Below are 12,336 nucleotides of genomic sequence, written 5' to 3' on the forward strand. Positions count from 1 at the left end.
AAATAGTTGCTTTTATGTACTGCATAAAAAGAGTTTCTGTTGTCTGAAGGCAGTTAATCATCTCCCCACTTCTCTAAGGGCCAATCCTACATTTTTAACTTAGATTAAACACACTGGTGAGAATTAATGAGGTTTTTCTTACACTCTACCCAAATTCACATAGTATGATGCAGATCACTACACCTACAATAGCTTATATAAAGAAGTGAAAGGGTCATTTTATTTCCCCGATATTGTACAGTGAAATAAGACCTGAAGTGGAATCTGGATCCACTTCACTCCATGACCCCACGTGGGTGTAAGCACTCTGTGTAGGTGTGTGAATCACTGGTGGTAATCTAGGCAGTTCCTATTGCCAGAGCTTTATATAGAAGCAGCCTAACAAAGAAGTCGTGTCGCCGACTGCCAGGTGAAGCTGAGACACCAAATAGCTTTAGGGAGAGGTGATGGAGGTAAAAAGAACACGTTAATAGCCAGCAAGGCTGTCATTAAGTTGACGAACCCCAACATTTCTGGTGTTACCACACTCTGTTGGCTGTAGATAGAATTGTGAAGTATGTAATATTTGTTCGGGAGAGCATATACTTCCCTTTTCAGCCACATTCATTTATTCATTCATTCATCAGTGAGGGCCAAGCGTTAGTCAGTCACTGGGCTAAGTGCTATGTATACTGAGATGAACGAAACAAGGTCCCTGTATCTCCAATGGTCTAGTACTGCTTCCAGGTCACACTTCATCCTATCTGCCATTTTGTACTCAAGTCACTATCAGTGAATTAATCCTTGCTATGGTATCAGTTGTTAAGGTTAAGATGTCACCTTTCCCAGGACCACGTGCCTTTCAAACAGGGACTCAAAAATCTTATAGCTTTTAAAACCCAAAGGAATGCTGCTTCACTGATGGACAAAATTTCAGAGAATATATAATAGGGAGGAAGTCACACAGGTGACTGGCTCCCAAATCCTTCTCTGAGACACAAAAAGTGAAGTTATTCTCAAAAAGCAAAGGAAATGCCCCCTTCCCATCAACAAGGAAAAAGTAAGATTTTAGTGGTAAGGAATATTGAAATTCAAAATCTACCACTAGTAAGAAAGCCAAAAAGTCCATACTGCTGATTGAGAATTGAATGAATGATATAAATAGAAGACAACTTCATTTAGTTGTCTAATGTCCTACATTGTTCAAGAGGGCACAACTAGAAACAATGTATGAAAGTTACAGGGAGGCACATTTTGGTGTGGCTTGAAAGATAACTTTCTAAAAACTTAAGCTCTTCAGCAATGAACTGAATGGCCTTGTGAGATAAGTTCTCCATCACTAAAAGTGCTCAAGCAGTAAATGAATGGCTGCCAGACAGGGTTTTAGTTGAAGGGACACCTGAAGTACATGGAAGATTTATGTTTAGTCTATGAATCTATTGCTCTATGTTAATTGGGAATCCGGGAAAGAGAAAAATGAATACATAAGAATACATAAAAATGGGCAAAAAAGCAAACTAACATGACCTAAACTATGTTTATTAGTGTTGAATAGGTACCAAGTAATGAGAGATCAGGGAAAATTGTTAGTCAAGAAAGGCTTCTAATAGGACATAAATTTTGCCCAAGGTTTTAAAGTGAGAAAGAATTGGATAGGCAAAGAGGGGGAATAAATCAAGAAGTGGAATTACTTTGTCATCATCATCACTACTACCACCATTTTTTGAGTGTCTACGATAGAATAAGCACCATGCTAAGTGCTTTCTTTACATGTGTTATCTTATTCAATCCTTATAACCACTCTATAAGGCAGTACTAGAGTATTCCCATTTTACAGATGGATGACTAAGATGAGAAGACTGGAGTTCAGAGAATTTAATAACCTGTTCAAGATCACACAGCTAGAAAACAAATAGTAGATCTGGTATTCAAATCCAGATCTGTCTCCCTACAAAGCTCATGTCCTAAATTGCTACGACAAGCCACTGCTTCTCATAGAACCCCTGTTGTATTCTTGAAGGCTGAGCGACAGAGCTATGAAATGTAAAACTTGGGAAGACAGGACAAATAGTTGGCTCTCACCAAACCTTTGTTGAGTGAATAAGTAAATCCTTGTTTCTTAGATAGAAAAGAAAAAGAAATCACATTTTTATGTCTTCTATTCACACGTTAGAAAACCCAATTCTTAGCCAGAGCTTGCTCTCCCTAAGTGCTTACCTCTTAGTCACTGCAGAGCTATATCCCTAGGCCCAGGCTATGGATATGTAAACAAGAATGAATTGCACCCAAGGGTTTTATCCCCTAGTGTTTAACCTCACCCCTTGTCTCCCAGGTGGGGGAGGTGTCATATGATAATATGCATCAGGTTAGAGCCCTAGTATTTCTCTTTATGCCTTCTTTAAGCTTCCCTTGTTCCGCCAAAGGGCTACAGTTTTCAGGGGAGAAAGGATGTGTTCTTTGTGAAATGGTCAGAGAAACCACACATCTTCCTTCAGCCAAAATGCAACTTACCCCTCTCTCCATCTGAGTTCTGTTCCAAGAATTCTCCACAAAGCCCTTTGGTAAATACTGCCTTTTTGCATATCCTGGCTTTTTGACAAGACTAATTTTCTAAGCACATTTGCCTGTATGGTTGAAATAGTGCTAAATTTCTCAGAATTAACCACTGTGGTCTCCAACTGCAGCTGATCTTACCAAACTCAAGTTACTGAGCATTTAGATGCTGGTTATATTCTATATGAAGCTAATAAGAATAATCAGTGGAAAAATTAATTTGACAAATGGCTATTTGGTCCATGTAGACTTTTTTTAGAGCTAAAATAATGTCAAACATCCTATTTGACTGATTCTACACTCCTCCTCAGTTTCCGTCACTGAATTGACTGCTTTGAGGAAAAAGAACTCAATTTACATTTCCATTTAAAAGCTAAAAATATACACAAGTAAATGTAGATTGGATTTAATTCAATTCTGGAATGCAGGGCATCCAGGCGTTTAATCATTGCAATTTTGACATCCTAAGGCTTTGACTAGGTTTCTACCAATTTTTACTAAAAGCATTAGTCATAACAGATCATTTCCCAGAACATTTGATTTATTAAAATGGCCCCAAAGAATTTTGTCATGAACATTCTTTATAAGGATTTCATATTTTCATGAAACAGCCTCCAGATGCCTATGTAACACTCAACTCAAGCCCCAAGTTGCACCCGATTTAAGACTTTAAAGAAGTTCCATTTGGAATCTTAAGGCTGGTTAGTCTTACTTCCAGATCATTCAGCACCTATTAACCTTAAGTGTACTCCCTCTCCCCACCCAAACATTTACACACCCCTCTTTCACCCTTGTAATCTATGGCCACAGGCCACAGCTCTAGGACCTCACTGATCTGAATTCTTCCATATTTTCATCTCTACCCTATTCATCTCTGCCCTTCTCAACTCCTTCAACAGTACCTGCTCTCTTGTGAATAATTCTCTTATGTTTTCTATACACTGCCAGCCTTCTACACTGGTAAACGAAGTCCTCTATTTGTCTGAGATCCCTTTACCTTTGCACTAATACTTCCTGGCTCTCATTCATGTCATCCTTAGTTGTTGCCCCAAATGGAAGCTAATTTGTTTAATCTTCATTTCTGTGCTCCCCTCTCTGTACTGTTCATTACTTTCTTCCTCCACTGCTTTTTCCTCAAAAGTTTCCACTGTGTCTTCTAGACCTCTGGTTACATGACACATGTGTAACTGGTAAAATTCCCTCATTTCCTATTCCTTGAGGGTTATACTAAAGCTTATGATATTTCCTTATGGTCCCTGACCCATCTTACCCCTGAGAACACCATTTCTCCTTCAGTTACTTTTAGTAGAGGCAGCTCATCCTTCTGTATCCCACGTATTCAGGGCTATAAGGGGCCTCTTCACTCCCACATGGTTGTTTCCAGACCACTTTCCCCCACCATTATGAGTAAATCCCATTTCCTGGAGACTCATGGCAGTCAAGAGATTCATGGCACTTGGTTTTACCACTTTCTATTCCTTCCCTCCCTGTTTGGTCATGGACCAACCTCCCACTCATTCCCCCACGTATATGAAGACTTTGTCACTTGGATCACAGTCACTCTCTCCACCCTAAGTTCTTCCATCATCCAACACTCTGGCCTCATTGTGATGCAGCTTCAGGGACCTTTGTCTCTATTCCACTGTAGTCACCCCACAGCCACGACCAGACTCTGCACATTATTATGATCCTGATCTGCTCAACTTCTGAAATCATAACAGAAATACCACACTTTCTGTTTGCTTACTGAGTTCTCTGATAGCATCTTCTATAACTCTGATAACCTTTCCAACCTTATGACCTCATCATTTCTTTTTTATTTATTATTTATTTATTTATTTATTTATTTATTATTTTTTGGGGGGTACACCAAATTCAATCATCTGTTTTTATACACATATCCCCGTATTCCCTCCCTTCCTTGACTCCCCCCCCTCGAGTCCCTCCCCCCCTCCCCGCCCCAGTCCTCTAAGTCATCATTTCTTAACCTCTTCAGCTCCAATAATCTTAGCACTTCTATTAATAGTGCTTTTAATATCCTGCCTTCTACTAATTGTATAAATATTGGTTCTCCCTACTACATTTTACTCCTTGAGGGCAGTGATTGTGTTCTGGTACCATTTTTGTATGGTGCCTTGCATAGTATATGCTCACCAGAAAGGTATTATAGTATTGTGTACCGGTTAAAAGCATGGTTTCTGGAGTCAGGGTATAGAGTTCAAACCCTAGTTTTGCAATCTGCTAGTTGTATGAAGGGAAGTTAACCAACCTTTCTATGCCTCAGTTTCCATTATAAAATGGGGATACTAACACTTTTTACTTCATGGATTGTTGAAATGATTAATTACATTTAGAAGAATGCAGCACATAGCTAATAGAATATTTACTGTTAACAACTGCCTTCATAAAGGGCAAAGAAAAACATATTTTAATAGGAATTAGGTGCAACACAAAGAAAAGAAAGAGCTCCAGATATTAGGAGTAATGATACGGAGACAGTCATTTAAAATAGAAGTTGAAAGCAAGTGAATTATTAAGCAAATTTTCATTTGTTCTATTTGTCCTTTCCACTGAGGAGATTCCAATGTATTGATTATTGCCAGAGACTAATTTATTTAACTACATGGTGTCATTATCATTGCATGATAAAGAATATTACATAATAATACATAATAAAAATTTAGATACAAATATGATATACATTTAAAACTCTAAAACGTTAGGTGGAGTGGGTTGTTGCTTATGTGATGTGATAAGGGATGCTTTGAAATATGATTTCCCCTAATTTACTCTTCACAGTTCTGTCAAAGGTGCTGAAATTATCATCAGTTAGAAATTGGGTTTAAGTCATGTTGTCTCCAAGTACAACAAATAAAGTTCCCCCGGGATACTTTATCAAAGTAGCTCCTGCATATCTAACAATTACCTGAATGACTAGGACGTAAGACTTGTGGCTTTAGATGGAAATGGATATAATTTATTTACATGAAGTCCTTGATGTCTAGATGAAGTAAGCTTGAGTGATGGAAGAGGGATAACTGGGGTAAAAGAACTAAGGAACCAAGGGTTGCTGAAAATAGAGGGAGAGGGTACTTAAGAAGAACTATTCTATTTTATGCAATCCTATTCAGGCATTTCTCTGTATTTACACACACACACACACACACACACACACACTTACACGTCCGTGAGCACATTTTTTTCCTAGTAATTATGAATAATTTGGGAGGAAATCAATGTCCTGGCAGCAAATCATGATATAATAAATATAATTAGGAGGAAGAGGACAAGAATTAAGCAGAGAATATATCAATGAACAAAAAGCACATGTTTAGACTTACAAAATATTCCTTAATTTAAAAAAAGTATTCCTAGATTTTTAAATGGAGAAAAAGGAGATAATGTACTTTAAAGAGCTCACAGTAAATTTACTCATTTTGTTTTTTTCTGGAAACCAGCATCCAGAGGTACTGTATCTTTGACTCCCTTATAAAAATATAAACTCTTATGCAGTTATGTATGTCTGTGCCTATATGCAGGGAGGTGGGGGTGGGGAGAGAGAGAGAGAGACAGAGAGATAGACAGATAGACACTTAGGAATTTATGTGAGAGTATGAGAGAGAGGTACTAAAATCCTGTTATTGTAATCCAGGTTATAGTAAGGTTTATGATGTTTTCAGAGGTTCGTGAATTCCAAGCATATACTTGTTGGCGCAACTCACGATCATACTAGTTTTAAAATAACTGTGTCACTGATTATTTAACTTATGGTACAATGTGACTGTCGAATATTTTGCTTATAAACCTGATAGGTTTTTCTATTTTATATCTGTCTCTATATTTATTCTATGCTATTTACTGTGGACTTTATCTTGTTTTAATAAACAGTTTTTCTAGTTTGTCAAGATGCTTTTAAATTTTGTTTGTGTCTTACAATTTGACACTCAACTTGAAGTCATATGTATAAGCAACAAAAATGTTTTCAATCCTTTTATCAGGGGCACCAATAAAATGATATCTAAAAAAAAAAAAGAAAAACCAAACTATCCCTTTTACCTATTGTTTCTGTGTATCACTTTATTATTTCCCCTTAGCTGACAGTAAACTATTGGATTTCCCCTTCAGATCATATTCTACAATAGTGACTATAGCTGTATCTTATATCTATATCTATTTACACACACATATATACATAAATATATGTGTATACATGTATATTTATATTATAGCTTGCCAGTAAGAATAACGAGATTTAAAAGCCTTACTGAAGTCCTGAGACTTGATAAAGAGTATCTCCCAGAAACTTCTATCAAATAACACACTTAATGGTGGAACAGTGGGAGCATTTTTGTAATAAAGTCAGGAACAAATCAAAGGTGTACATATTACCATTATTGGAACCCTAGACAATAGAATAAGACCATTGAAAAGAATAAAGAGGTACAATTAATATAAAAGATGAGGCAAAACTTTGTAGAGAAAATGGTCATTTATCCTGAAAATTCAAGAGCAAACTATTAAAATGAAATAGGAGTTCAACAAGGTGGTCAGATGCAAGAGCAACATGAATAGTGATGCAAGATCCACATCATTAGCTTCCTTAGGTATCAGCAATAATTATGTACATTGAAGTATTGTCCGTAAAAGAGCAGAGCTGAAAACAACCCAAATGTTCATTAATAGGGGAGTGGTTGAATAAGTTATGAGTGTGTTCATACTATGAAATATCATGTAGCAGTTAAAAATGGATTAGATCTAAATGTAAATTTATTAACACAGAAATAACTCCAATTCTTACTGTTAAGAGACAAAATCATGCTACAGAATAAGCTCGTTAATGTGAAAAAAAACCCCACAGGTTGGCTTTGTGTTTTCTATAGGTATGCATATGTAAAAAATAATAGAAAAAGCCTGAAAGTTTACCCACTGAATGAATAGCAATTGTTATCTCTTGGGAGAGGCCTGAGAATGGGGGCAATAGTCAAGGGGGACTTCATATCTTATGTTTTTTTTTAAAGAAGAAAGTAGTACTTGTATAGGTAAAAATAAAAATTTTACAGTGCTATAGTTTACTGAATTCATCTAATTAACTTCGCTTAAACTTGTCTATCTTTTCATATATAAAATGGAATTGCTTTCCGGGCTTCCTAGGTGGCGCAGTGGTTGAGAATCCGCCTGCCAATGCAGGGGACACAGGTTCGATCCCTGCTCCAGGAAGATCCCACATGCCGCAGAGCAACTAAGCCCGTGCACCATGACTACTGAGCCTGCGCTTTAGAGCCCGTGAGCCACAGCTATTGAGCCCACATGCTGCAACTACTGAAGCCCATGCCTAGAGCCCATGCTCTGCAACAAGAGAAGCCACAGCAATGAGGAGCCCGCGCACCACAATGAAGAGTAGCCCCCACTCACCACAACTAAAAAGAAAGCCCACACACAGCCATAAAAAAAAAAAGACCCAACACAGCCAATAAAATATATAAATAAATAAATTTATTTAAAAAAATGGAATTGCTTTCTAGCTTCTTAAACTTTCATTCATTTAACAACTCTAGTGAAGACAATGCACTATGCTCTATACAATGGATGACATGGTCTCTGCCCTCCTGGAACTTACAATCAAATGGGAGAGACAAATATTAAGCAAATAAGCAACTCATTACACATTACAAGAGATTTCAACAGAAATGAGCACTGGGTTTTGATTGGAATGAATGTGGTCTGGGGAGACTTCTTCGAAGAAGAGACATTTAAACTGGAATTTGGAGAACCCGTTATGTGTGGTAGTGATGGTGGTGATGGGGAGAAAAACAAGCACAAAGGGCCTCACAGAAAAAGCTTCGTGGGTTGGAGAAAATATCTGAAGGTCAGAGTGGTTAGGTATTAGGAGGGAGGTCAGGGGCACTGTTAGGTTGGAAAGGTAGGCAGAGGCCAGATCATGCAAGTCCTTTTAGGCATGGTAAAGTTTAGATTTTATTTGAAGAACAATGGAAAGTCACTGGGGAGTTTTGAGAAGAGGAGCAATGTGATCTGACCTCTATTTTTAGAGGACCGCTCCAGCTGCCATGTCGAGAAAGTAGTGACATGGTTATATTTTTGGAGGCAGCATTATTTGAAAACATGAAAGAGAAATGACTTCGGTAGAGGGAACAGCAAGTGCAAAAGCTAGCTCTGTTGGTTTAGAAACAGAAAGAAGACCAGAGTGGCTGAGGCATAGTCATGTGGGGGAGAGGGGTGTAGAATCAGGTCTCATCACACAGGGTTTTATAAGACATGGCATGAAGCCTGGATTTTAGTCTAATTGGGACTGAATTCCATTTTCCACGGGATCACTCTGGCTGCTGGGTGGAAGACAAGAATCTGTAGCGGCGGCGAGAGTACGAGGGAGACACGCTGGGAGGTTATCACGATGGTCCAGGTGAGACATGATATTGGCCTGGCCTTGGATGGAAGCAGCAGAGGTGAGAAAAGGGATGGATTTCAGAAATGCTTGGAGATTGAATCAACAGGACTTGATATTTAATGAGATGTGGGAGTGTGAAGAAGAGGGAGGTTTCGAGTACTTTCACGCTCAAGGCAGGGAAGGGTTTAGTGGGACTGAGGGACTGAAAGGAACCCAGTGTGGTTGGAGCTCAGTCTAGGGGGTGGGGGGCGCGCAGGGAGGTGAGAGGAGATGAGGTCAGAGTGGTGGGCACGAGCCAGGTGATTGATTCATGGCTGGGTGAGGACCTGGAAAGGAGTCTGAGTGTACTCTAAGTGCCATGGGAAGCTACTGAAGGGTTTTAAACAAGGTTTGGTTTTATTCTAAAAAGCCACTCTGGCTTCAGTGTGGGTGGTGGGCTTAGAGGGGGACAAGAGGAGCAGGGAGATGAGTTAGGAAGTTATTGCAGAGGTCTGAGGATGAAGTCTTGGAGATGGTGCTAGGCAGATTTGAGATTCATTTCAAGTGGAACTGAGTTAAACTCGTGTATATTGGAGTCTAAGCCTTATTGAAGTTTTTATTATCTTCTCACTTCATTTATATACTATGTTTTTATTTCCCCTCTCGGTTCTAGAAAAACACTTTTCTAAAACATGTGAGTTTGATGCTCTGATTAAACGCTTCCTTTCCATGTACTTAATTGCTCAGGAATTGGTGACTTTGGGAGATTCTGAAATGCTGCAGACCTCACCCGGTAACCCACTTCACTGAACACAGTCATAATGATAAAAACATAGGAACCGTTTTATCCCTCTCAAATTACTGACTTTGCTGAAATAAACTACAGTACGTTCAAATCTAATCATTTCTTAGGGCAATTAACCTATTAACAGCATATTCAACTTTCAAAACCTGTTCGGTCAGCAAGCAAGTACTTAACATATTCTGAATTTTCTGCTTTAATAACTGAGAAGTCCTGCCTTTTCTTGCACATCTGGGACAACTGGATGGATGGATGTCTCTGGAGCATTTGGAAAGGGTTGCTAAGAAGTTACATAATTACTTAAGGATACCATAAGCATATCCTTCTATTTCCAATTGCATCAAAATGCAAATCAAAACACGCTGCAAACTGGGAAACTTAGAATTAAAGGTTTACCTCCGAGCACTAGGTTATACACCATTCCTCCTCAGTGGGGGCACTTCTCAGACCGAAGTTGTCCCCTTCAGAAAAAGGATACTGCTAGTAGGGGGGCTATGAATGGATTGGGCCCAGGAATAAAGACAGTCTGTATCCACATTATGAAACCATGAGAGGTGAGGGGTGCAGAGGCATCCCTTAGGCTTGCTGGGGATCTTGAAGGCAGGCTATAGGAGATGGGGAAGCACTGATACATAAGATGGGGGGGAGATACTGTATTTGCACAGCAGTAAAGACATAGGCATAGTGTGTTGGTGAGAAAGAGGCAAGCAGCCCCTGACATCTGGGACCTGACCTGGCACTACCAATCAGGCTTTGGTGTTTTCCTTTCTGTTCTTTTTTCTGTTTTTTTTTGGTGTTTTCTTGTTGAACATAAATAATTTCACAGAGTATCAATAGTAGAGAAGGTCATTCTGTGCCTGTGACAGATCAGAACAAAAACAAGACCATTCCGTAATTATGTCTGAACCCAGTCAAAATATGAACATCATCCAAGCCACAAAAATGACCAGACATCTCCCATCCTGGCTAACATCAGTGACTGTCGCTTTTTTTTTTTTTTTTAATACTAATTACAGCTGTAGCTTCAGGTTAGTCTTCCCCACTTACAAATAAGGTTTATTTAGAAATCCAATCACAGAATTACCCCCTACTTTCTGACAGGATCCAAATCCAGAACAAAGCCAGCCAGAGTAACCTACTCAGCCTGGTTTTCCCAGGAATTTCCTGATTTTAGCACTGAAAGTCCCACGTTCCAGTAAATCCCTGTCTCAGGCAAACTGGGATGGCTGGTCAATGGCCTGCTTCCTTAAACCCTCCTGCAAATCACCCGAAGCAAGCCCAAATCCTATAAATCCTTTCTAAAGCCCTCTTATTGAGACAGCCCATCGTTTCCCTTGGTGTGCCTTCTCCCTTTGCTGCAGTAAGTAATAAACCCAACTTTTTCAACTACAGGTCTGTTCCGAGTAGCCTTTTTTTTTTTTTTTTTTCAGAGTAGCCTTTGATCGGAAGGCGTTGACATCAGTAAGACATAAAGAGGCACAACACTGTGGAAAGGCTAGGAAGGCCTAGCATGGAAAATGGGACTGAAGGAATGAAGAGGTAGTGGGAACCAAGGAAGCAAAAGGGTGCCACAGCCCTGAGGGGGGCTAGAGTGTGGTTTTCTGAAAAGGTGGTTTTTAGGGGTGATAAAAGATAAGGTGATAGAAGGTAAAGCCTAGAGCTTTCGTAGGAGGAGGAGGAGTTGTTGCCCCACCCTCTGTGCTTAAGCAAAACACTAACGAAAGACAGCAAAAACAAACACAATTTTGGCTTATGTTATAAAATAATGACTCAATCTTTAATGGTCTAGTGGCTGATCATAGAGTTTTCATATCCATACTCCCTCCCCTATGTTTGTCAACTGCATCATATAACAGTTTCTATATAAGAGAAATTTCTAGGAAGGAAGAAACCCAATGACACACTAGTTGACAGGTCTTATAACGGCAAAACAGCAAACTTACGATTTTAATTCTTTGGGGCTGAGATCATTCAATGTTAAAGATCAATATTCATTAAATAAAATAAAGACCCTAAAACAGTGCCTGACATATATTAAATGGCAATAAATATTAACTATTACAATTACTATGATTATGCTATCTTTTCCAATGTGCTTATTTTAAAACAGGGGCAATGCTGTAGTTTTAAAAAATGTTTTTGATCACATATCCTTGATTATATTGGAAATATATATTCAATTATAAATTAACTGCTTTGTTTCTAAAATTCAGCTCAGAGACATATACTCAAATGACTGTGCATGCCTTTTGGAGAGATTTACTGTTTTGGTCAGTCTTTTAAATTCAGTGGCTGGGTACCTACTTTCCAGTAGTTGGCCCTTACTGCATGATGCAAAGCAAGTTTTGAAAACATGACTATTTAGTTTGATATTGTTTATACTTTTAAAAAAGCAGAGGATTTATAGAACAGAAACAGACTCACAGACATGGAAAACAAATTTATGGTTACCAAAGGAGAAAGGTGGGGAGGAGTAATAAATCAGGAAGTTTGGTATTAGCATATACATGCTACTATATATAAAATAGATAACCAACAAGGACCTACTGCATAGCACAGGGAACTCTACTCAATATTTTGTAATAGCACATATGGGAAAAGAATCTGAAAAAGAATATAT

At 38.7% G+C, this 12,336-nt stretch overlaps 1 protein-coding gene across 1 annotated transcript in view; it reads right to left on the bottom strand.

Moving 5' to 3' along the window:
* RNF128 (ring finger protein 128) overlaps window positions 1-12,336 on the bottom strand; it is a 95,650-nt gene that overhangs the window by 81,340 nt on the left and 1,974 nt on the right. The window lies entirely within an intron of this gene.

Source organism: Hippopotamus amphibius, chromosome X (assembly GCF_030028045.1).
Source record: "Hippopotamus amphibius kiboko isolate mHipAmp2 chromosome X, mHipAmp2.hap2, whole genome shotgun sequence".
NCBI lineage: Eukaryota > Metazoa > Chordata > Mammalia > Artiodactyla > Hippopotamidae > Hippopotamus > Hippopotamus amphibius.